Genomic DNA, 23,813 nt, shown 5'->3' on the forward strand with positions numbered 1-23,813 from the left:
TAGAGCTGGAGTCTGGAAAAATGGCCCAGCCTACCAAGAGACAAGGAAAGTCAGCTGGGAAACCAGCTGCAACACAACACCAAAAAGAGAACCTCTCTTCTCAGGAAGAAGTTCTGCCCTCTGAGGGAACTGAGCCTATGGAGCTGGAACCTTATCAGGTTGAGCTCTTGGGCCCAGGGGGACCCTCAAGGGAAGAGTTGTGTAAGGGACAAGAAACCTGTCCCTCTCTTGAAGGCCTTAGGCAGCAAGCTGCTGAAGAGTCCAAAGGCAAGAAAAATGGAACACATAGGGTCTATTGGGAAGATGGACTCCTGTACACTGAGGCAAGAGATCCCAAACCTGGTGCCACTAGGAGAGTGGTAGTGCCTCAGGGTTTCAGAGAGTTTATTCTGACCTTAGCCCATGATATTCCCCTTGCTGGGCATTTGGGACAAACCAAGACGTGGGAGAGGTTAGTCAACCACTTCTACTGGCCCAATATGTCCCAGAAGGTTAAGGAGTTTTGCCTCTCCTGCCCCACCTGTCAATCCAGTGGTAAGACAGGTGGGCACCCAAAGGCCCCCCTCATTCCACTTCCAGTGGTGGGGGTCCCCTTTGAAAGAGTGGGTGTGGACATAGTTGGTCCACTAGAACCTCCCACAGCCTCAGGAAATATGTACATCCTAGTAGTAGTGGATCATGCTACTAGGTATCCTGAAGCTATTCCCCTTAGGTCGACTACTGCCCCTGCAGTAGCCAAGGCCCTCATTGGTATCTTTACCAGAGTGGGTTTTCCTAAGGAGGTGGTGTCTGACAGAGGTACCAACTTCATGTCAGCATACCTAAAACACATGTGGAATGAGTGTGGAGTGACTTACAAATTCACTACACCATATCATCCACAAACTAATGGCCTTGTTGAGAGATTCAACAAGACATTAAAGGGCATGATCATGGGGCTCCCAGAAAAACTCAAAAGGAGATGGGATGTCCTCCTGCCATGTCTGCTTTTCGCTTACAGAGAAGTGCCTCAGAAGGGAGTAGGATTCTCACCCTTTGAACTTCTGTTTGGCCACCCTGTAAGGGGACCACTTGCTCTTGTTAAAGAAGGCTGGGAGAGACCTCTTCATGAGCCTAAACAAGACATAGTGGACTATGTACTTGGCCTTCGCTCAAGGATGGCAGAGTACATGGAAAAGGCAAGTAAAAACCTTGAGGCCAGCCAACAACTCCAGAAGTTGTGGTATGACCAAAAGGCTGCACTGGTTGAATTCCAACCAGGGCAGAAAGTCTGGGTTCTGGAGCCTGTGGCTCCCAGGGCACTCCAGGACAAATGGAGTGGCCCTTACCCAGTACTTGAAAGGAAGAGTCAGGTCACCTACCTGGTGGACCTGGGCACAAGCAGGACCCCCAAGAGGGTGATCCATGTGAACCGCCTTAAGCTCTTCCATGACAGGGCTGATGTAAATCTGTTGATGGTGACAGATGAGGACCAGGAAGCTGAGAGTGAACCTCTCCCTGATCTCCTCTCATCAGACCCTAAAGATGGCTCTGTAGATGGAGTGATCTACTCAGACACCCTCTCTAGCCAACAGCAGTCTGACTGTAGGAAGGTCCTGCAGCAGTTTGCTGAACTCTTTTCCCTAACCCCTGGTCAGACACTCCTGTGTACCCATGATGTGGACACAGGAGACAGCATGCCTGTCAAAAACAAAATATTTAGACAGTCTGACCAAGTTAAGGAAAGCATCAAGGTGGAAGTCCACAAGATGCTGGAATTGGGAGTAATTGAGTACTCTGACAGCCCCTGGGCTAGCCCAGTGGTCTTAGTCCCCAAACCTCACACCAAAGAAGGAAAGAGAGAGATGAGGTTTTGTGTGGACTACAGAGGTCTCAATTCTGTCACCAAGACAGATGCTCATCCCATTCCTAGAGCTGATGAGCTAATAGACAAATTAGGGGCTGCCAAATTCTTAAGTACCTTTGACTTAACAGCAGGGTACTGGGAAATCAAAATGGCCCCTGAAGCAAAAGAAAAGACAGCATTCTCCACACCTGATGGGCATTATCAGTTCACTGTTATGCCCTTTGGTTTAAAGAATGCCCCTGCCACCTTCCAAAGGTTGGTGAATCAAGTCCTTGCTGGGCTGGAATCCTTTAGTGCAGCTTATCTTGATGATATTGCTGTCTTCAGCTCCACCTGGCAGGATCACCTGGTCCACCTGAAGAAGGTTTTGAAGGCTCTGCAAGCTGCAGGCCTCTCTATCAAGGCATCCAAATGCCAGATAGGGCAGGGAACTGTGGTTTACTTGGGACACCTTGTAGGTGGAGGCCAAGTTCAGCCACTCCAACCCAAGATCCAGACTATTCTGGACTGGGTAGCTCCAAAAACCCAGACTCAAGTCAGGGCATTCCTTGGCTTGACTGGGTACTATAGGAGGTTTGTGAAGGGATATGGATCCATTGTGACAGCCCTCACAGAACTCACCTCCAAGAAAATGCCCAAGAAAGTAAACTGGACTGTAGAATGCCAACAGGCCTTTGACACCCTGTAACAAGCTATGTGCACAGCACCAGTTCTAAAAGCTCCAGATTACTCCAAGCAGTTCATTGTGCAAACAGATGCCTCCGAACATGGGATAGGGGCAGTTTTGTCCCAAACAAATGATGATGGCCTTGACCAGCCTGTTGCTTTCATTAGCAGGAGGTTACTCCCCAGGGAGCAGCGTTGGAGTGCCATTGAGAGGGAGGCCTTTGCTGTGGTTTGGTCCCTGAAGAAGCTGAGACCATACCTCTTTGGTACTCACTTCCTAGTTCAGACTGACCACAGACCTCTCAGATGGCTGATGCAAATGAAAGGTGAAAATCCAAAACTGTTGAGGTGGTCCATCTCCCTACAGGGAATGGACTTTATAGTGGAACACAGACCTGGGACTGCCCATGCCAATGCAGATGGCCTTTCCAGGTTCTTCCACTTAGAAAATGAAGACTCTCTTGGGAAAGGTTAGTCTCATCCTCTTTCGTTTGGGGGGGGGGTTGTGTAAGGAAATGCCTCCTTGGCATGGTTACCCCCTGACTTTTTGCCTTTGCTGATGCTATGTTTTGAATTGAAAGTGTGCTGAGGCCTGCTAACCAGGCCCCAGCACCAGTGTTCTTTCCCTAACCTGTACTTTTGATTCCACAATTGGCACACCCTGGCATCCAGATAAGTCCCTTGTAACTGGTACCTCTGGTACCAAGGGCCCTGATGCCAGGGAAGGTCTCTAAGGGCTGCAGCATGTATTATGCCACCCTAAGAGACCCCTCACTCAGCACAGACACACTGCTTACCAGCTTGTGTGTGCTAGTGAGAACAAAATGAGTAAGTCGACATGGCACTCCCCTCAGGGTGCCATGCCAGCCTCTCACTGCCTATGCAGTATAGGTAAGACACCCCTCTAGCAGGCCTTACAGCCCTAAGGCAGGGTGCACTATACCATAGGTGAGGGTACCAGTGCATGAGCACTGTGCCCCTACAGTGTCTAAGCAAAACCTTAGACATTGTAAGTGCAGGGTAGCCATAAGAGTATATGGTCTGGGAGTCTGTTTTACACGAACTCCACAGCACCATAATGGCTACACTGAAAACTGGGAAGTTTGGTATCAAACTTCTCAGCACAATAAATGCACACTGATGCCAGTGTACATTTTATTGTAAAATACACCACAGAGGGCACCTTAGAGGTGCCCCCTGAAACGTAACCGACTATCTGTGTAGGCTGACTGGTTCCAGCAGCCTGCCACACTAGAGACATGTTGCTGGCCCCATGGGGAGAGTGCCTTTGTCACTCTGAGGCCAGTAACAAAGCCTGCACTGGGTGGAGATGCTAACACCTCCCCCAGGCAGGAGCTGTAACACCTGGCGGTGAGCCTCAAAGGCTCACCCCTTTGTCACAGCACCGCAGGACACTCCAGCTAGTGGAGTTGCCCGCCCCCTCCGGCCCCGGCCCCCACTTTTGGCGGCAAGGCCGGAGAAAATAATGAGAATAACAAGGAGGAGTCACTGGCCAGTCAGGACAGCCCCTAAGGTGTCCTGAGCTGAGGTGACTCTAACTTTTAGAAAACCTCCATCTTGCAGATGGAGGATTCCCCCAATAGGATTAGGGATGTGACCCCCTCCCCTTGGGAGGAGGCACAAAGAGGGTATACCCACCCTCAGGGCTAGTAGCCATTGGCTACTAACCCCCCAGACCTAAACACGCCCTTAAATTTAGTATTTAAGGGCTCTCCCTGAACCTAGAAACTAGATTCCTGCAACAACAAGAAGAAGGACTGCCTAGCTGAAAACCCCTGCAGATGAAGACCAGAAGACAACAACTGCCTTGGCTCCAGAAACTCACCGGCCTGTCTCCTGCCTTCCAAAGAACTCTGCTCCAGCGACGCCTTCCAAAGGGACCAGCGACCTCTGCATCCTCTGAGGACTGCCCTGCTTCGACGACGACAAGAAACTCCCGAGGACAGCGGACCTGCTCCAAAAAGACTGCAACTTTATCCAAAGGAGCAGCTTTAAAGAACCCTGCAATCTCCCCGCAAGAAGCGTGAGACTTGCAACACTGCACCCGGCGACCCCGACTCGGCTGGTGGAGAACCAACACCTCAGGAAGGACCCCCGGACTACTCTACGACTGTGAGTACCAAAACCTGTCCCCCCTGAGCCCCCACAGCGCCGCCTGCAGAGGGAATCCCGAGGCTTCCCCTGACCGCGACTCTCTGAAACCTAAGTCCCGACGCCTGGAAAAGACCCTGCACCCGCAGCCCCCAGGACCTGAAGGACCGGACTTTCACTGCAGAAGTGACCCCCAGGAGTCCCTCTCCCTTGCCCAAGTAGAGGTTTCCCCGAGGAAGCCCCCCCTTGCCTGCCTGCAGCGCTGAAGAGATCCCTTGATCTCTCATTGACTTCCATTGCGAACCCGACGCTTGTTCTAACACTGCACCCGGCCGCCCCCGCGCCGCTGAGGGTGAAATTTCTGTGTGGGCTTGTGTCCCCCCCGGTGCCCTACAAAACCCCCCTGGTCTGCCCTCCGAAGACGTGGGTACTTACCTGCTGGCAGACTGGAACCGGGGCACCCCCTTCTCTCCATTGAAGCCTATGCGTTTTGGGCACCACTTTGAACTCTGCACCTGACCGGCCCTGAGCTGCTGGTGTGGTAACTTTGGGGTTGCTCTGAACCCCCAACGGTGGGCTACCTTGGACCAAGAACTGAACCCTGTAAGTGTCTTACTTACCTGGTAAAACTAACAAAAACTTACCTCCCCCAGGAACTGTGAAAATTGCACTAAGTGTCCACTTTTGAAATAGCCATTTGTGAATAACTTGAAAAGTATACATGCAATTGAAATGATTCAAAGTTCCTAATGTACTTACCTGCAATACCTTTCAAACAAGATATTACATGTTAAATTTGAACCTGTGGTTCTTAAAATAAACTAAGAAAAGATATTTTTCTATAACAAAACCTATTGGCTGGATTTGTCTCTGAGTGTGTGTACCTCATTTATTGTCTATGTGTATGTACAACAAATGCTTAACACTACTCCTTGGATAAGCCTACTGCTCGACCACACTACCACAAAATAGAGCATTAGTATTATCTCTTTTTACCACTATTTTACCTCTAAGGGGAACCCTTGGACTCTGTGCATGCTATTCCTTACTTTGAAATAGCACATACAGAGCCAACTTCCTACAGGATGGCATTCACAATGGTTGAATTCCCCACAGAGATGGACCTCAGGAGGTCAATAGCCTCCTCATTGAGGGCAGCAGGGCTGACTGGGGCAGAGGCAGAGGTGCCTGAGGCGGAGGAGATGCCCACCCTCCTGGGTGAGCGGGCACGGGCAACTGGGTGGGGAGCTACAGGGAGGACAGTGCTGGTAAGGGGGGTGGCAGACAAGGATGGTGCTGGGATGGGCCAAGATGGGTCTGCCACCGCCAGGGAGTGTTCATCGGAAGAGGAATCCGAAGATATAGTTGTCGATCCTGTCTCCCCTGTGGTACTCCCCTCACCCTCTGTCCCACTTCCCCTCAGCTCCGGTGGTATCAGCCTCTTGGGTCCAGTGGGCCGCAGCTTCCCCACTCACTGGTGCCCCTTCTCCTTCATCTGATGATGCTGATGCACACAAAGATAGAGGTGGAAAGGGAGAGAGGGTAGTAGAGAAAGACAGGGTGCAATGGGTCAATACCAACCCAACATACACACAGAGTTACAACAACATAATCTGCTGCAATGCCATGGCAGGCCATGCCCTCACCCATACATACCACAACAGTAGGACACCCTGGGGGATACTACAGCAATGCTGATGGAAACTGCTAATGGTGGAACCGTAGCACTCATGTACTTGATGAGGGACAACCTAGTCACATTTGCTCAGTACCTGGCACATTCCTGTGGTTGTGTGTGGAGACATTTCCTGTACACCTTACTCAACAGAATCCTACATGGGTAGGTAGCATGCCCACTAATCCATTGACAAATAGCACAGTGACATCTGGCCCCAAAGTACCAATCTACACATACAGTACATGGCAGCTGATTGAGGACACACTAGTTACCTAGGTCACAGTGGTAGGCTGATACTGATGGCAATGCCCTGACACCTCACTTGTACTGATGCTGATGGTAGGAGCTTGGCTCTTAAACCTTGTTGAGGGTCACCACACAATTCCCAAAGTGGAAGTAAATGCCCTCATAAGTCACTGTCTCCATGGTATAGGCACACAGCTATAAATCAATCCTGCATGGTGGCTGATACCCTTAGTCGGCGTGCTACTAAAAATGATTGACACTACATCTTTCCACTAGTGGAAACCCAAAGCCATACAGGCAGAACATCATAGAGGTGTGAGTGTGTACTTACCCCCTTGTGGCTGCTGTGCTGCCCTCAAGCGCCCATCTACCTCAGGATAGGCCACCACCAACATGCAGGCCATTAGGGGGGTCCAACGGGCAGCCCTCCCATGTTGGGAGGATGTCCTCAACTGGGCCTCTGCAGTCTTCCGGGCCCTGCGTCTCAGGTCCTCCCACTGCTTTCTGCAGTGGGTGCTCCGCCGGATATGGACGCCCCATGGTCCGCACTTGCTTGGTGATGGGAACGCCAAATCCCCTTCTTTTGATGGGTGCTGACCTGCATGGGTGACACAGACAGAAGGACAAAGTCATGTAGATTGGCATTACAGGGTCAGCAGTGGACATCACACATCATACACATTTCATGACCACAGTCACATGTCATCACACCACTAACGCTCAGACTCCTCACCCATCTCTATGCGTCCACTCTGTCTGCCTCGTCCCAGCTCCTTTCATCCTCACACACATCACAGTCACACATGACAGTGACATGAGACTCACCTGCTGCTCTGGTGCCCCATACAACTGTCTATACAGGGGTAGGACCCCATCCACAAGCTTCTCCAGCTCTTCCTGGGTGAAGGCTGTGGCCCTACCTCCGGCAGGAGTGGCATCTTGGCTTCTAGAGACAGAACACAGCAGCATACGCAGGAGAGGTCTTGCTTGCACGAGTGTCAGGAGTCACATGAGCTATGGAACAGTAAATGGCAGTTACGGCTGCAGCGTATATGTCCGTCACTGCCGGCAGTGATCACCATTGGCCCCAGTCTCCCATAGGCAACAATGTTATCCAATGAGGAGTTGCACTGCGGTTTAGACTGCATACCGCCATGAGGTTTAACGCCGGCAGAGTGAGGTCACTTCCAACTGTCCTGTGCATACAGGACAGGCAGCTGCCATTTTGCATGCAATAAGTGAATAGTAGAAGAATTTTATGTGCGTCATGGATGATATGCAGTGACTAATGCATAGATTGTGAATTTCGACACATTGCATACATCAACATTTGACTTCTCCTCTCTCCTGTTCCCACATATGGTGCAATGGTGATGATGAGACATGTCCCTGTGTACCGCCCCTTGTCGACCTGGCTACCCTGGAAGAGAGGCATGTCATTCAGACGTATCGTCTGAACCGTCAGACCATCATGGAGCTGTGTAGCCAGTTGGAGCCTGATCTGTTGCCTGACATACATCATCCCTATGCCATCCCTCCCTTAGTGCAGGTGTTGTCAGTACTCCACTTCCTTGCCTCAGGGTCATTTCAGATGACAGTGGGCTTGGCAGCAGGGATGTCACAGCCGATATTCAGCAATGTGTTGAAGGATGTACTGTGTGCTTTGTTCAGACAACTGCCCTGCCACATCATGTTCCCTCAACATGTGGATTTGACCACTGTCAAGGCTGCCTTCTACAATTTGTCACATGTCCCTCATGTGATAGGGGTCATAGATGGCACCCACATTGCCTTGGTTCCACCCAGGATAAATGAACAAGTGTACAGGAACCAGAAAAACTTTTATTCCATAAATATGCAGGCGGTGTGTCTCATTGACCAATATATCTTGCAGGTTACGGCCAAGTTCCCTAGTTCTGTATATGACTCATACATTCTGCGGAACAGCAACATCCCACACATGATGGCAGAATTACAGAGGGACCAGGCATGGCTCATTGGTATGTTACCAATATGATGTGTGCCCCTGTCATCTCACCTCACTTCACAATCTACCCTGTGTCTCCACCGGTATTGAGATGTGTCCTACCTTTGTGCACACAGGTGACTCTGGGCACCCTAACCTTCCTGGCTGCTGACACCTGTGAGGTATCCGAAAACACATGGTGAACACCGTTTCAATGAGGCCCACGGCAGGATGAGGCGTGTCATCGATAGGACCTTTGGCCTACTGTTGGCCAGATTCCACTGCCTACATGTCTCCGGAGGTACCCTACTCTGCAGACCACTTAAAAGTCTGCCAGATCGTTGTTGCCTGCTGCATGCTGCACAATCTGGCCCTGAGGCGTCACATCCCATTGCTCGATGTAGAGGAGGTGGCAGCTGGACCAGTGGCTGATGAAGGGGAAATAGTAAGTGATGAGGAGGAAGATGATGAGGATGCAGTTGACTCCAGAGCGGAATTATTTCAACAATACTTCCCATGAGAAACAGCTATGTGTAATGTATGTTACCTTTACTCCTGGATGCATTGTGCCATAGCTCCTCCTGGTGTCTGTCATCAGTGAAGGTGTTGAGTGCAGCTCACCCTCTGGGTGGGTTTGGGGGGAAGGGGGGACATTTTTTCCATCAGAGGAGGTGTTACAGCTCAAATGTGAGTGCTGTTTCCACTGTGCTGTTGTGTAGCATCACTCATGGAATTTATTGGCCATGACTGTGTTTCCTGTACTGCTTTGCCAACTGCAATTGTTGTGTCATAGATAGTGGTGTCATCAGTATTGCTATTCATCCTCACAGTGCACAATGGGAAAATGTGTAACCCAACTATTACAGCCTGTGGAACATGCCTTTAGTAGAGATTGGTCAGCTGTGAGGCCTCCTGGTGGTATCCCCTCTGCAGCTTCTGGTTCTCTTGGATGGTTGTGAGGATCTTGTCCATAGTGTCCTGGGGTTGGTGGTATGCTTTGGGCCACTGTTGCCCTCCCACTGCCCCTGTCCCCCTGTGCCTGTGCCCCTGGCACAGTGTGCCCACTCCCAGTTGCACTAGTACCTTCATCGTCTTGGGTGTGTGGCCTTGACTCTATCCCTGTACTGTGGGGCATGAGAAAGGCAGACTTTTTGAAATTGCACTGGCTTCTGCACATAACTAGATGTGCAAAAAAGCGACATGGCAGGCCCCAAAGATAACCTCCTGTAAACTACCAGAACATTCCCTTGGAGACTCAGATTCTCCTTTATCGGATGACTCTACTAGAGAGTCCAAACGAATGAGGAATTGGCATCCCTTGGCAAATGCGACCCAGAAAACCCTCCAATGACCAGGTTCATCTTGATGACCTTTTCAATCATGAGATCTTAAGGATATTAGTCATCCATTCTCCTTGGAATGGGAATCCACGCCTTCTACCTGAAACAGAGACTACACCAATCTATGGATAAGGACATTAGAAACAGACTAAGAGCAGAGTGTACTAAACTATCCATTGAGGGTAAAGGAGCTGTGGCTTCATAACTGGACGCAATGATGGTGACTTTTGTAGACAGGCTAATTAAAGACCCCAAAAGAGGAGGGATAGACCGATACCCTGGCAGGCATGCCAGCCAGGACAAACTATTGGACCAGACAAGTCCTCTCACAAAGATCATGGGGCGTGCCGAGACAGCCCCATTGAACCTGAAGGATGGGCATAGTGTGTGATCTTCATGCTAGGTGATGCGAATTGTGCTTAGTCAACAGAGTGCAGAAGGTCCATCTTACTGTGTTTGGACTGAAAATTAGGGTAACCAGCCTCTTCTTTTCATCAAAGACCCCTCAAAGTTCATGAAGCCTTTAGGGCGTTGGACAAAGCTTAATCCTCCTTTAAGAGTTTTTGGCTGGGCCAGTTGTGGAAGGGGACAGCCCAGTGCCTTTACTAGTGGAGGGACATATCTTAAGGTACCAAGGTCCAGATTTTTCAGATAGAGTCTTGGGGCTCTAACATACAGCAAGAGAAACTGACCCCTATTCTCAGAGGAGGGATCTTCCCAGATAGATCACAAACTCCAGTCCCTAAAGGGAAAAGGAGCAATAGTAGAAACATCTTTGTTGTGAAGAAAAAAGACAAACGAGTGAGACCAGTTATAAACCTGAAATCATTGGATAGTTGTTCTGTAGGCACTTCAAGATGGAGGGACTCTGTCTTTTAAGAGACTTTTTAAGGCTGGGAGATTACCTGGGTCTCTTAAGTTTGAGTTTGAGTTTATGAGTTTGTAAAGCTCGTAGCTACCCTAGGGTGTCCCAGCGCTGAGATACGTGAAGGCTCCCGAGAAGGACAGAAAAGAAAAGGAGAACTAAGTCAAAGAGTTGACAGCAAAAATAATTGTTTTTAACTTCTTCCTAAATAAGCGCTCCGAAGCTCTAGAGGAAGGGAGTTCCATAGCTTTCACAGTGAAGGAGTTACCTCCCCAAGATCTCTTAAATCGTGCTATGCAGACTTGTCGAAGGTAGATGACCCCAGGAGTCTGGCAGGAGCATAGATGGAGAGAGAATGTCTAAGAAAAAAAGGACCCCTGTCATGTAGGGCTTTATGGACCAGGCATAAGGATATAAACTGAATACATTGTTTAATAGGCAACCAATGAAGTGTTGCCAGTGCTGGTTTGGCGGACAGATGCCTAGATAGATTAGTAAGCAGTCTGGCTGCGGCATTCTGCACAACTTGAAGTTTCCTTATCACGTAGTCTGGAGAACCAAGGAACAAAGAATTGCCATAGTCACGGCGGGAAAGAATCGGTGCCTGAACAAGGATTCTTTTAGCCCTGGGTGGAAGAAGATTCAAAATCTCCCTAAGAGATCTCAAAAGGCCAAAGCACGTAGATGAGACCTTTTTAGACTGAATTTCCATAGTGATACGGGGCTCAAGCCAAAAACCAAGGCTCTCAATATGAGTCTTAGGAGGAGGGAGGCTAATGAAAGCCTCTGAATAGGAAGATAGAGGAAAAGCAGGAGGGCCATTACCTACAATAATAACTTCGGATTTACCATCATTAAATTTCAATTTAGGTAAGTTCATCCAGTTGGCAATGTCTACCAAACAGCCAGAGAGACTGGTGGAGGAGGAATGCCCAGTACTAGAGAGGGATACTACCAGCTGAGTATCGTCAGCATAGGTGACCATGGAAAGATTATAGGGGGAGACCACCTTCGCTAAGGAGGATAAATAGATATTAAATAGAGTCGGCTCAGAGAGGAGCCCTGAGGGACTCCACAGGTTAAAGGATAGATATCAGAGAAAAAAGAGCGATCTACGACTTGAAAAGATCTTCCTGTGAGAAAAGAAGAAAGCCATGAAAGAGCAATGCCTCCTATCTACATCTTAGAAAGTCTGTGACAGAGGAGATTGTGGTCAACAGTATCAAATGCTGCACTAAGATCAAGTAAAATGATAGCTGCATGGCCTCCTTGCTCCAGATGTTGCCTGGCAGATTCAGTGATTGCTAAGAGAGCAGACTCAGTACTGTCCTGGGCTCTGAAACCCATCTAAGAGGAATCCAAGAGTTTCTGGTTCTCCAGATAACTTGTCAGTTGATGATAAACATGTTTTTATAAGACTTTAGCTAGGATGTGAAGAAGACCAATAGGTCTATAATTATCTAGAGAGAGTCGGGATCCAATTTGGGTTTTTTAAGAAGGGGTTTAACAATGGCATGTTTAAAAGATGGAGGCAGAGTGCCTGAGGATAAGGAATGGTTTAAAATTGTTGTCAATGGGGGAATGATAATGTCTGAGGCCAAAAGCAGAATGGAAGGAGGGGCCGGATCAAGAGGGGAACCAGAATTGATATTACAAAGAAAGTTAACTACCAGAGTATCTGTAAGGGGTTGAAAAACACTTAGTAGAGTACTCGGAACAGACATATCAGTTGACTGAAGGTCCAAGGATTCTTGAGAAGAGGCAGAGGAAAATGAAGAATATATTTTGATAGCTTTATCTCGAAAATGAGTGGCTAATGAATTACTCTGTTTAATGGATGCCTCTTTAGGGGAATCAATTTGAGGAGCCAAAGTCAGTTCCTTAAAAATCTGAAAAATTGCTTTGTGGGAATTAGAGGATTCTTCTATTTTCGTACTATAGTATGTCGCCTGAGCTGCTTTAATATTCTGATGATAATATCTGATAGCTTGCCTATAGGCTTCTTTAGAGGGGAGACTTTAGTTCTTTCTCCAAATTCTTTCAAGGTTTTTACAGTTTTTTAAAAGTTATAGCAGAGAAGGTTGGAACCATGGGTTAGTTTTATGAGTGGGCTTCTTTAGTCTAGTTTTAATAGGTAAAACAGAGTCTAAGGAGGTAGAAATCCACTTGCTGAATGACTCTGCAGTAATCAATGATGTATGAGGAGAAGTACAGAGCGCCTTATGCCAATCTGTGGGGACTAACTTGGACCAGATACGTTCCACTGTTTTAGTCTTGGTGTGAGCACCTGAGGTATGGTTGTTTGAGAGAGAAAAGGACAGAAGGTAGTGATCTGTCCAGGGCAGGGGCAGAGGAGTAAAAATCCTAAAATCAGGGACATTACTAAAAATAAGATCAGTAGTGTGGCCTTTAAGGTGAGTGGGATCAGTAGAATATTGTACCAAATCCAAAGCAGTTGAGGAGGCTAGTAAGGATTTGGCGGCAGGACAGTCTGCATTCTCGGAATGAATGTTAAAGTCTCCGAGAATGGTCAAGTTGGGAGATTTACAGATGAGACTGGCTGCGGCATCAGGTAAGGATCCTAAAAAATTAAAACAAGAACCTGGAGGTCGATAAAGAAGAATACCAGAAAAAGTGAAAGTAGGCGATATGTATAGTGTAAAGGTCATGCTCTCACACCCTGCAATATCAAATGACGAAGCAACACATTTAATTGCCATCTTATGAATGATTGCAATACCACCCCCCCTTGTGAGGGGTCTATCCACATGAATTATAGAATAAGTAGGTGGTAGAGTTCTACAAATATCAGCAGATTAATAATCTATCAACTATGTTTCGGTAAGGAATAGTGCATCAGGTTGGAGATCTTCTAACAATGTGTAAAGAGTGTGCTGGTAGAGAGCGACAATTAAGCAGGAACAATCTGTCCAATTGATGAGAGGAATTTGTAAGAGAAGGGGAATTAATGGGCTTCCCAAAGCAACTAGGGCATACTGAAAGATTGCAAGTGCACTTAGACTTAAGAGGCGTATACCTATTGATTGCAATCTTCCCCACACTATGGACTTTTCCTTCAATTTCTTTGGAATTAACAGGTCTGCAAGTTCAAAGTTCTCCCATTCTGTCTTTTATCAGCACCCTGGTGTTTTTCTCAAGCAATTGGTGGCTTGGCTAAGGAAGTGAGGTAACAGACTGATCATTTATCCAGTTGTAATCATCTAGATGTCCCAGAAGAAACTACATTCTTCCAGCAAACATAGATGACCATATCCCTCTTCGATCTGGGTTTGCTAATAAACACAGACAAATCAGCCTTGATCCCCAAGAAGAGTATGGATTTCCTTGGATTCACAATAGACTTAGAATGCTCAACTTTGGTACTCCCCAGGCAACAAAATGTCAGCTATCAAAAAGGAGTTACATAATCTCATCTCAAAACAATCAGTAAATAAGCATGAAGATTTCATATTGATGTCACATTTTAGTTCGTTTTTACAAAGGGCTTGTGTAGTGAGTGACTCAATGTGGAAAGCAATTCAGCTTCCAGTTCTTGAATGTGAAGTGTCTTTGGCATGTCTGACAATATCTCCTTCAGCCCTTAATAAATAACGTTGAAAATGAAAAAAACAATCAGTGTCTCTCTCTTCCAGTGCCAGGATGGTAGGTCTGTTAACCTTTTCCATCCAAGTGATCTTACCGGGCCCTCTCCGTTTCAGGGCTATCCAACAATTAAAAAATAAAACATATCAAAAACCTGCAGAAGGGGGTATTATGCTCTGGAAGAGGTTCCACTAACTCAAGAAGCCAGAATGGAGATGATCTGGTAGCTGAACCATACAGCTGCGTGGAGTGGCTGAGCAATATTCAGATCAGAACCAGATGTAATGATAGAGTCAGATGACAGCCTGTAGGAGGCTGGACTGGCTTGTAGTGAGTACCAAGGGGTACTTGCACCTTGCACCAGGCCCAGTTATCCCTTATTAGTGTATAGGGTGTCTAGCAGCTTAGGCTGATAGATAATGGTAGCTTAGCAGAGCAGCTTAGGCTGAACTAGGAGACGTGTGAAGCTACTACAGTACCACTTAGTGTCATATGCACAATATCATAAGAAAACACAATACACAGTTATACTAAAAATAAAGGTACTTTATTTTTATGACAATATGCCAAAGTATCTTAGAGTGTACCCTCAGTGAGAGGATAGGAAATATACACAAGATATATATACACAATAGCAAAAATATGCAGTATAGTCTTAGAAAACAGTGCAAACAATGTATAGTTACAATAGGATGCAATGGGGAAACATAGGGATAGGGGCAACACAAACCATATACTCCAAAAGTGGAATGCGAACCACGAATGGACCCCAAACCTATGTGACCTTGTAGAGGGTCGCTGGGACTATTAGAAAATAGAGAGAGTTAGAAAAATAACCCTCCCCAAGACCCTGTAAAGTGAGTGCAAAGTGCACTAAAGTTCCCCTAAGGACAAAGAAGTCGTGGTAGAGGAATAATGCAGGAAAGACACAAACCAACAATGCAACAACTGTGGATTTCCAATCTAGGGTACCTGTGGAACAAGGGGACCAAGTCCAAAAGTCACAAGCAAGTCAGAGATGGGCAGATGCCCAGGAAATGCCAGCTGCGGGTGCAAAGAAGCTTCTACTGTACAGAAGAAGCTGAGGTTTCTGCAGGAACGAAAAGGGCTAGAGACGTCCCCTTTGGTGGACGGATCCCTCTCGCCGTGGAGAGTCGTGCAGAAGTGTTTTCCCGCCGAAAGAACGCCAACAAGCCTTGCTAGCTGCAAATCGTGCGGTTAGCATTTTTGGACGCTGCTGTGGCCCTGGAGGGACCAGGAGAGAGAGGGGACGTCGAGCAAGACAAGGAGCCCTCTCAGCAGCAGGTAGCACCCAGAGAAGTGCCAGAAACAGGCACTACGAGGATGCGTGAAACGGTGCTCACCCGAAGTCGCACAAAGGAGTCCCATGTCGCCGGAGACCAACTTAGAAAGTCGTGCAATGCAGGTTAGAGTGCCGTGGACCCAGGCTTGGCTGTGCACAAAGGATTTCCGCCGGAAGTGCACAGGGGCCGGAGTAGCTGCAAAAGTCGCGGTTCCCAGCAATGCAGCCCAGCGAGGTGAGGCAAGGACTTACCTCCACCAAACTTGGACTGAAGAGTCACTGGACTGTGGGGGTCACTTGGACAGAGTCGCTGGATTCGAGGGACCTCGCTCGTCGTGCTGAGAGGAGACCCAAGGGACCGGTAATGCAGCTTTTTGGTGCCTGCGGTTGCAGGGGGAAGATTCCGTCGACCCACGGGGGATTTCTTCGGAGCTTCTGGTGCAGAGAGGAGGTGGACTACCCCCACAGCATGCACAGACAGGAAAACAGTCGAGAAGGCGGCAGGATCAGCGTTACAGAGTTGCAGTAGTCGTCTTTGCTACTATGGTGCAGGTTTGCAGGCTTCCAGCGCGGTCAGCAGTCGATTCCTTATCAGAAGGTGAAGAGAGAGATGCAGAGGAACTCGGCTGAGCTCTTGCATTTGTTATCTAAAGTTTCCCCAGAGACAGAGACCCTAAATAGCCAGAAAAGAGGGTTTGGCTACCTAGGAGAGAGGATAGGCTAGCAACACCTGAAGGAGCCTATCACAAGGAGTCTCTGACGTCACCTGGTGGCACTGGCCACTCAGAGCAGTCCAGTGTGCCAGCAGCACCTCTGTTTCCAAGATGGCAGAGGTCTGGAGCACACTGGAGGAGCTCTGGACACCTCCCAGGGGAGGTGCAGGTCAGGGGAGTGGTCACTCCCCTTTCCTTTGTCCAGTTTCGCGCCAGAGCAGGGCTAAGGGGTCCCCTGAACCGGTGTAGACTGGCTTATGCAGAATTGGGCACCTCTGTGCCCAACAAAGCATTTCCAGAGGCTGGGGGAGGCTACTCCTCCCCTGCCTTCACACCATTTTCCAAAGGGAGAGGGTGTCACACCCTCTCTCAGAGGAAGTTCTTTGTTCTGCCATCCTGGGCCAGGCCTGGCTGGACCCCAGGAGGGCAGATGCCTGTCTGAGGGGTTGGCAGCAGTGAAACCCCAGGAAGGGCAGTTTGGCAGTACCAGGGTCTGTGCTACCGACCACTGGGATCATGGGATTGTGCCAACTATGCCAGGATGGCATAGAGGGGGCAATTCCATGATCATAGACATGTTACATGGCCATATTCGGAGTTACCATTGTGAAGCTACATATAGGTAGTGACCTATATGTAGTGCACGCGTGTAATGGTGTCCCCGCACTCACAAAGTTCAGGGAATTGGCTCTGAACAATGTGGGGGCACCTTGGCTAGTGCCAGGGTGCCCTCACACTAAGTAACTTTGCACCTAACCTTTACCAGGTAAAGGTTAGACATATAGGTGACTTATAAGTTACTTAAGTGCAGTGTAAAATGGCTGTGAAATAACGTGGACGCTATTTCACTCAGGCTGCAGTGGCAGGCCTGTGTAAGAATTGTCAGAGCTCCCTATGGGTGGCAAATGAAATGCTGCAGCCCATAGGGATCTCCTGGAACCCCAATACCCTGGGTACCTCAGTACCATATACTAGGGAATTATAAGGGTGTTCCAGTAAGCCAATGTAAATTGGTAAAAATGGTCACTAGCCTGTTAGTGACAATTTGGAAAGAAATGAGAGAGCATAACCACTGAGGTTCTGATTAGCAGAGCCTCAGTGAGACAGTTAGTCACTACACAGGTAACACATTCAGGCACACTTATGAGCACTGGGGCCCTGGTGAACAGGGTCCCAGTGACACATACAACTAAAACAACATATATACAGTGAAAAATGGGGGTAACATGCCAGGCAAGATGGTACTTTCCTACACAACCCCCCCCCAAACGAAGGACAATAAGACTAGCCATGACCTGATGAGTCTTCATTGTCTAAGTGGAAATATCTGGAGAGTCCATCTGCATTGGAGTGGCTACTCCCAGGTCTATGTTCCACTGTATAGTCCATTCCCTGTAGGGATATGGACCACCTCAACAATTTAGGATTTTCACCTTTCATTTGTTTTAGCCAAAGTAGAGGTTTGTGGTCTGTCTGAACAATGAAGTGAGTGCCAAACAGGTATGGCCTCAACTTCTTCAGTGCCCAGACCACAGCAAAGGCCTCCCTCTCAATGGCAGACCAACGCTTTTCTCTAGGGGTCAACCTCCTACTAATAAAAGCAACAGGTTGATCCTGGCCCTCAGAATTAAGTTGTGATAGGACTGCCCCTACTCCTAATTCAGATGCATCAGTTTGGACATAGAATTTTTTAGAGTAAAAAGGGCTTTTCAGGACAGGTGCAGAGCACATGGCCTGCTTCAGCTCCTCAAAAGCTTTCTGACAGTTTGCTGTCCATAATACCTTTTTAGGCATTTTCTTGGATGTGAGGTCATTAAGAGGGGCTACAATGGAGCCATAGTTCTTAATGAACCTCCTGTAATACCCAGTGAGGCCTAGGAAGGCTCTCATCTGAGTCTGAGTGGTAGGGGGAACCCAATCAATAATTGTTTGGATTTTCCCCTGTAGTGGTGCAATCTGTTCCCCACCAACAAGGTGTCCCAGATAAACCACCTTACCCTGCCCTATCTGGCACTTTGAAGCCTTGATAGTGAGGCCTGCCTTTTGCAGGGCCTCCAAAACTTTCCATAGGTGGACCAGGTGATCATCCCAGCTGGAGCTAAAGACAGCTATATCGTCCAAATATGCTGCACTGAAAGCTTCCAGCCCTTGCAGGACTGTGTTCACCAACCTCTGAAAAGTGGCAGGTGCATTTTTCAAACCAAAAGGCATTACAGTAAACTGGTAATGTCCTCCAATGGTAGAGAATGCAGTCTTAGGTTTAGCATCTTCTGACAATTTGATCTGCCAATACCCTCCAGTCAAGTCAAAAGTGCTTAGATACTTGGCAGATGCCAGTGTATCTATGAGCTCATCTGCCCTGGGTATAGGGTGAGCATCAGTTTTGTTTACCAAGTTGAGACCTCTATAGTCTACACAAAACCGCATTTCCTTCTTTCCATCTTTGGAATGGGGTTTTGGTACCAGTACCACAGGAGAAGCCCATGGACTGTCAGAGTGCTCAACCACTCCTAGTTCTAACATTTTCTGGACCTCTTGCTTTATGCAATCCCTGACATGGTCAGGCTGCCTATAGATCTTACTTTTGACAGGTAAACTGTCTCCAGTATCTATAGTGTGCTCACACCAAGAAGTGGTACCTGGCACAGTAGAGAAGAGTTCAGAGAATTGATCTAGGAGATTTATGCAATTGTCTTTCTGCTCAGCAGTAAGACAATCAGCCAAAACTACACCTTCCACAAGAGCATCTTGTTCTGTGGAAGAGAAGAGATCAGGTAGAGGATCACTGTCTTCTTCCTGTCCCTCATCAGTTGCCATGAGCAGGGTGAGATCAGCCCTGTCATAGTAGGGTTTCAGGCGGTTGACATGGAGCACCCTAAGGGGACTCCTGGCAGTGCCTAAGTCAACTAAATAGGTGACTTCTCCCTTCTTTTCAACAATTGTGTGGGGTCCACTCCATTTATCTTGGAGTGCTCTTGGGGCCACAGGCTCCAAGATCCACACTTTCTGCCCTGGTTGGTACTGAACCAAAACAGCCTTCTGATCATGCCATTGCTTTTGGAGCTCTTGGCTGGCCTGAAGGTTTTTACTGGCCTTTTTCATGTACTCAGCCATTCTTGATCTGAGGCCAAGTACATAATCCACAATATCCTGCTTAGGAGCTTTTAAAGGTTGTTCCCAACCCTCCTTTACAAGTGTGAGTGGACCCCTAACAGGGTGTCCAAAAAGAAGTTCAAAGGGGCTGAAGCCCACTCCTTTCTGGGGTACCTCCCTGTAGGCAAAAAGGAAGCATGGTAGAAGGATATCCCATCTCCTGCGGAGTTTTTCAGGGAGACCCATAATCATGCCTTTGAGAGTTTTATTAAATCTCTCCACCAGTCCATTTGTTTGTGGATGATAGGGTGTTGTGAACTTGTAAGTTACACCACACTCCTTCCACATGGCCTTTAACCCCTTAGCTGCTGGGCCTTTCCCCCCCCAGTGCTGAGCCCTTTTTTGGCTATTTGGGGTAGTTCGCGCTTAGGGCTTCATAACTTTTTGTCCACATAAGCTAACCACGCCAAATTTGCGTCCTTTTTTTCCAACATCCTAGGGATTCTAATGGTACCCAGAGTTGGTGGTTTCCCCTGGAGGAGACCAAGAAAATAGCCAAAATACAGTGAAAATTTTGTTTTTTCCAAAAAAATGGGAAAAAAGGGCTGCCGAAGAAGGCTTGTGGTTTTTTCCCTGAAAATGCCATCAACCAAGGGTTTCTGGTGCTGAAATCACTATCTTCCCACCTTTCAGGAACGGGCAGACTTGAATCAGAAAACCGAATTTTTCAACACAAATTTGGCATTTTACTGGGACATACCCCATTTCTACTATATTTGGTGCTTTCAGCCTCCTTCCAGTTAGTGACAGGAATGGGTGTGAAACCAATGCTGGATCCCGGAATGCTAAACATTTCTGAAAACTAGACAAAATTCTGAATTCAGCAAGGGGTCATTTGTGTAGATCCTACAAGGTTTTCCTACAGAAAATAACAGCTGAAATAAACAAATATTGAAATTGAGCTGAAAACAACAGCCATTTTTCTTTATGTTTTACTCTGTAACTTTTTCCTGCGATGTCAGATTTCTGAAAGCAATATACCGTTTTGTCTGCTGGACTCTTCTGGTTGCGGGGATATAAAGGGCTTGTAGGTTCATCAAGAACCCTAGGTACCCAGAGCCAATAAATAAGCTGCACCCTGCAGTTGGTTTTCATTGTATACTGGGTATACAGCAATTCATTTGCTGAAATATGAAGAGTGAAAAAGAGGTATCAAGAAAACCTTTGCATTTCCAAAATGGGATCAAGATAAGGTTTTGAGGAGCAGTGGTTATTTGCACATCGCTGAATTCCGAGGTGCCCATACTAGCATGTGAATTGCAGGGCATTTCTCAAATAGACGTCTTTTTTACACACTCTCTTATATTTGGAAGGAAAAAATGTAGAGAAAGATAAGGGGCAATAACACTTGTTTTGCTATTCTGTGTTCCCCCAAGTCTCCCGATAAAAATGATACCTCACTTGTGTGGGTAGGCCTAGTGCCCGCGACAGGAAATGCCCCAAAACACAACATGGACACATCCTATTTTTTTTATAGAAAACACAGCTGTTTTTTCAAAGGGCCTACCTGTAGATTTTGGCCTCTAGCTCAGCCGGCACATAGGGAAACCTACCAAACCTGTGCATTTCTGAAAACTAGAGACCTAGGGGAATCCAAGGAGGGGTGACTTGCGGGGCTCGGACCAGGTTCTGTTACCCAGAATCCTTTGCAAACCTCAAAAAGTGGCTAAAAAAACAAGTTTTCCTCACATTTCGGTGACAGAAAGTTCTGGAATCTGAGAGGAGCCACAAATTTCCTTCCACCCGGCGTTCCCCCAAGTCTCCCGATAAAAATGATACCTCACTTGTGTGGGTAGGCCTAGCGCCCGCGACAGGAAACGCCCCAAAGCGCAACGTGGACACATCAACATTTTTGGAAGAAAACAGAGGTGTTTTTTGAGAAGTGCCTACCTGTAGATTTTGGCCTCTAGCTCAGCCGGCACCTAGGGAAACCTACCAAACCTGTGCATTTCTGAAAACTAGAGACCTAGGGCAATCCAAGGAGGGGTGACTCGCGGGGCTCGGACCAGGTTCTGTTACCCAGAATCCTTTGCAAACCTCAAAAAGTGGCTAAAAAAACAAGTTTTCCTCAGATTTCGGTGACAGAAAGTTCTGGAATCTGAGAGGAGCCACAAATTTCCTTCTACCCGGCGTTCCCCTAAGTCTCCCGATAAAAATGATACCTCACTTGTGTGGGTAGGCCTAGCGCCCGCGACAGGAAACGCCCCAAAGCGCAACGTGGACACATAAAAATTTTTGGAAGAAAACAGAGGTGTTTTTTGAGAAGTGCCTACCTGTAGATTTTGGCCTCTAGCTCAGCCGGCACCTAGGGAAACCTACCAAACCTGTGCATTTCTGAAAACTAGAGACCTAGGGCAATCCAAGGAGGGGTGACTCGCGGGGCTCGGACCAGGTTCTGTTACCCAGAATCCTTTGCAAACCTCAAAAAGTGGCTAAAAAAACAAGTTTTCCTCAGATTTCGGTGACAGAAAGTTCTGGAATCTGAGAGGAGCCACAAATTTCCTTCCACCCGGCGTTCCCCCAAGTCTCCCGATAAAAATGATACCTCACTTGTGTGGGTAGGCCTAGCGCCCGCCTAAGGAAACGCCCCAAAGCGCAACGTGGACACATCAAAATTTTTGGAAGAAAACAGAGGTGTTTTTTGAGAAGTGCCTACCTGTAGATTTTGGCCTCTAGCTCAGCCGGCACCTAGGGAAACCTACCAAACCTGTGCATTTCTGAAAACTAAAGACCTAGGGCAATACAAGGAGGGGTGACTCGCGGGGCTCGGACCAGGTTCTGTTACCCACAATCCTTTGCAAACCTCAAAAAGTGGCTAAAAAAACAAGTTTTCCTCACATTTCGGTGACAGAAAGTTCTGGAATCTGAGAGGAGCCACAAATTTCCTTCCACCCGGCGTTCCCCCAAGTCTCCCGATAAAAATGATACCTCACTTGTGTGGGTAGGCCTAGCGCCCGCGACAGGAAACGCCCCAAAGCGCAACGTGGACACATCAAAATTTTTGGAAGAAAACAGAGGTGTTTTTTGAGAAGTGCCTACCTGTAGATTTTGGCCTCTAGCTCAGCCGGCACCTAGGGAAACCTACCAAACCTGTACATTTCTGAAAACTAGAGACCTAGGGCAATACTAGGAGGGGTGACTCGCGGGGCTCGGACCAGGTTCTGTTACCCAGAATCCTTTGCAAACCTCAAAAAGTGGCTAAAAAAACAAGTTTTCCTCAGATTTCGGTGACAGAAAGTTCTGGAATCTGAGAGGAGCCACAAATTTCCTTCCACCCGTCGTTCCCCCAAGTCTCCCGATAAAAATGATACCTCACTTGTGTGGGTAGGCCTAGCGCCCGCGACAGGAAACGCCCCAAAGCGCAACGTGGACACATCAAAATTTTTGGAAGAAAACAGAGGTGTTTTTTGAGAAGTGCCTACCTGTAGATTTTGGCCTCTAGCTCAGCCGGCACCTAGGGAAACCTACCAAACCTGTGCATTTCTGAAAACTAGAGACCTAGGGCAATACAAGGAGGGGTGACTCGCGGGGCTCGGACCAGGTTCTGTTACCCACAATCCTTTGCAAACCTCAAAAAGTGGCTAAAAAAACAAGTTTTCCTCACATTTCGGTGACAGAAAGTTCTGGAATCTGAGAGGAGCCACAAATTTCCTTCCACCCGGCGTTCCCCTAAGTCTCCCGATAAAAATGATACCTCACTTGTGTGGGTAGGCCTAGCGCCCGCGACAGGAAATGCCCCAAAACAGAACGTGGACACATCACATTTTTTCATAGAAAACAGTGCCTACCTGTGGATTTTGGCCTCTATCTCAGCCGGCACCTGGGGAAACCTAGCAAACCAGCACATTTTTGTAAACTAGAAACCCAGGGGAATCCAAGATGAGGTGACTTGTGGGGCTCGGACCAGGTTCTGTTACCCAGAATCCTTTGCAAACCTCAAAATGTGGCTAAAATACCACGTTTTCCACACATTTCGGTGACAGAAAGTTCTGGAATCTGAGGGGAGCCACAAATTTCCTTCCACCCAGCGTTCCCCCAAGTCTCCCGATAAATATGATACCTCACTTGTGTGGTTAGGCCTGGTGCCTGCGACAGGAATAGATCACACAACGGTCAATGTTGGTCCTTACGTGAGGCAGCTGTTGACCCTGGGGTGATCCATTCCTGCCACAGGCACTAGGTGTAGGCACTCAAGTGGGGTAGTGTTTTTATCAGGACAGGTGAGGAGTCACTGGGTGGTAGGAATGTTGTGGATCCCAGCATATTCCTGTAGTTTGTGTGACAGAAATGCGAGAAAAATAGAGTTTTTTCTCAACATTTCA

Source organism: Pleurodeles waltl, chromosome 4_1 (assembly GCF_031143425.1).
Source record: "Pleurodeles waltl isolate 20211129_DDA chromosome 4_1, aPleWal1.hap1.20221129, whole genome shotgun sequence".
Lineage (NCBI taxonomy): Eukaryota > Metazoa > Chordata > Amphibia > Caudata > Salamandridae > Pleurodeles > Pleurodeles waltl.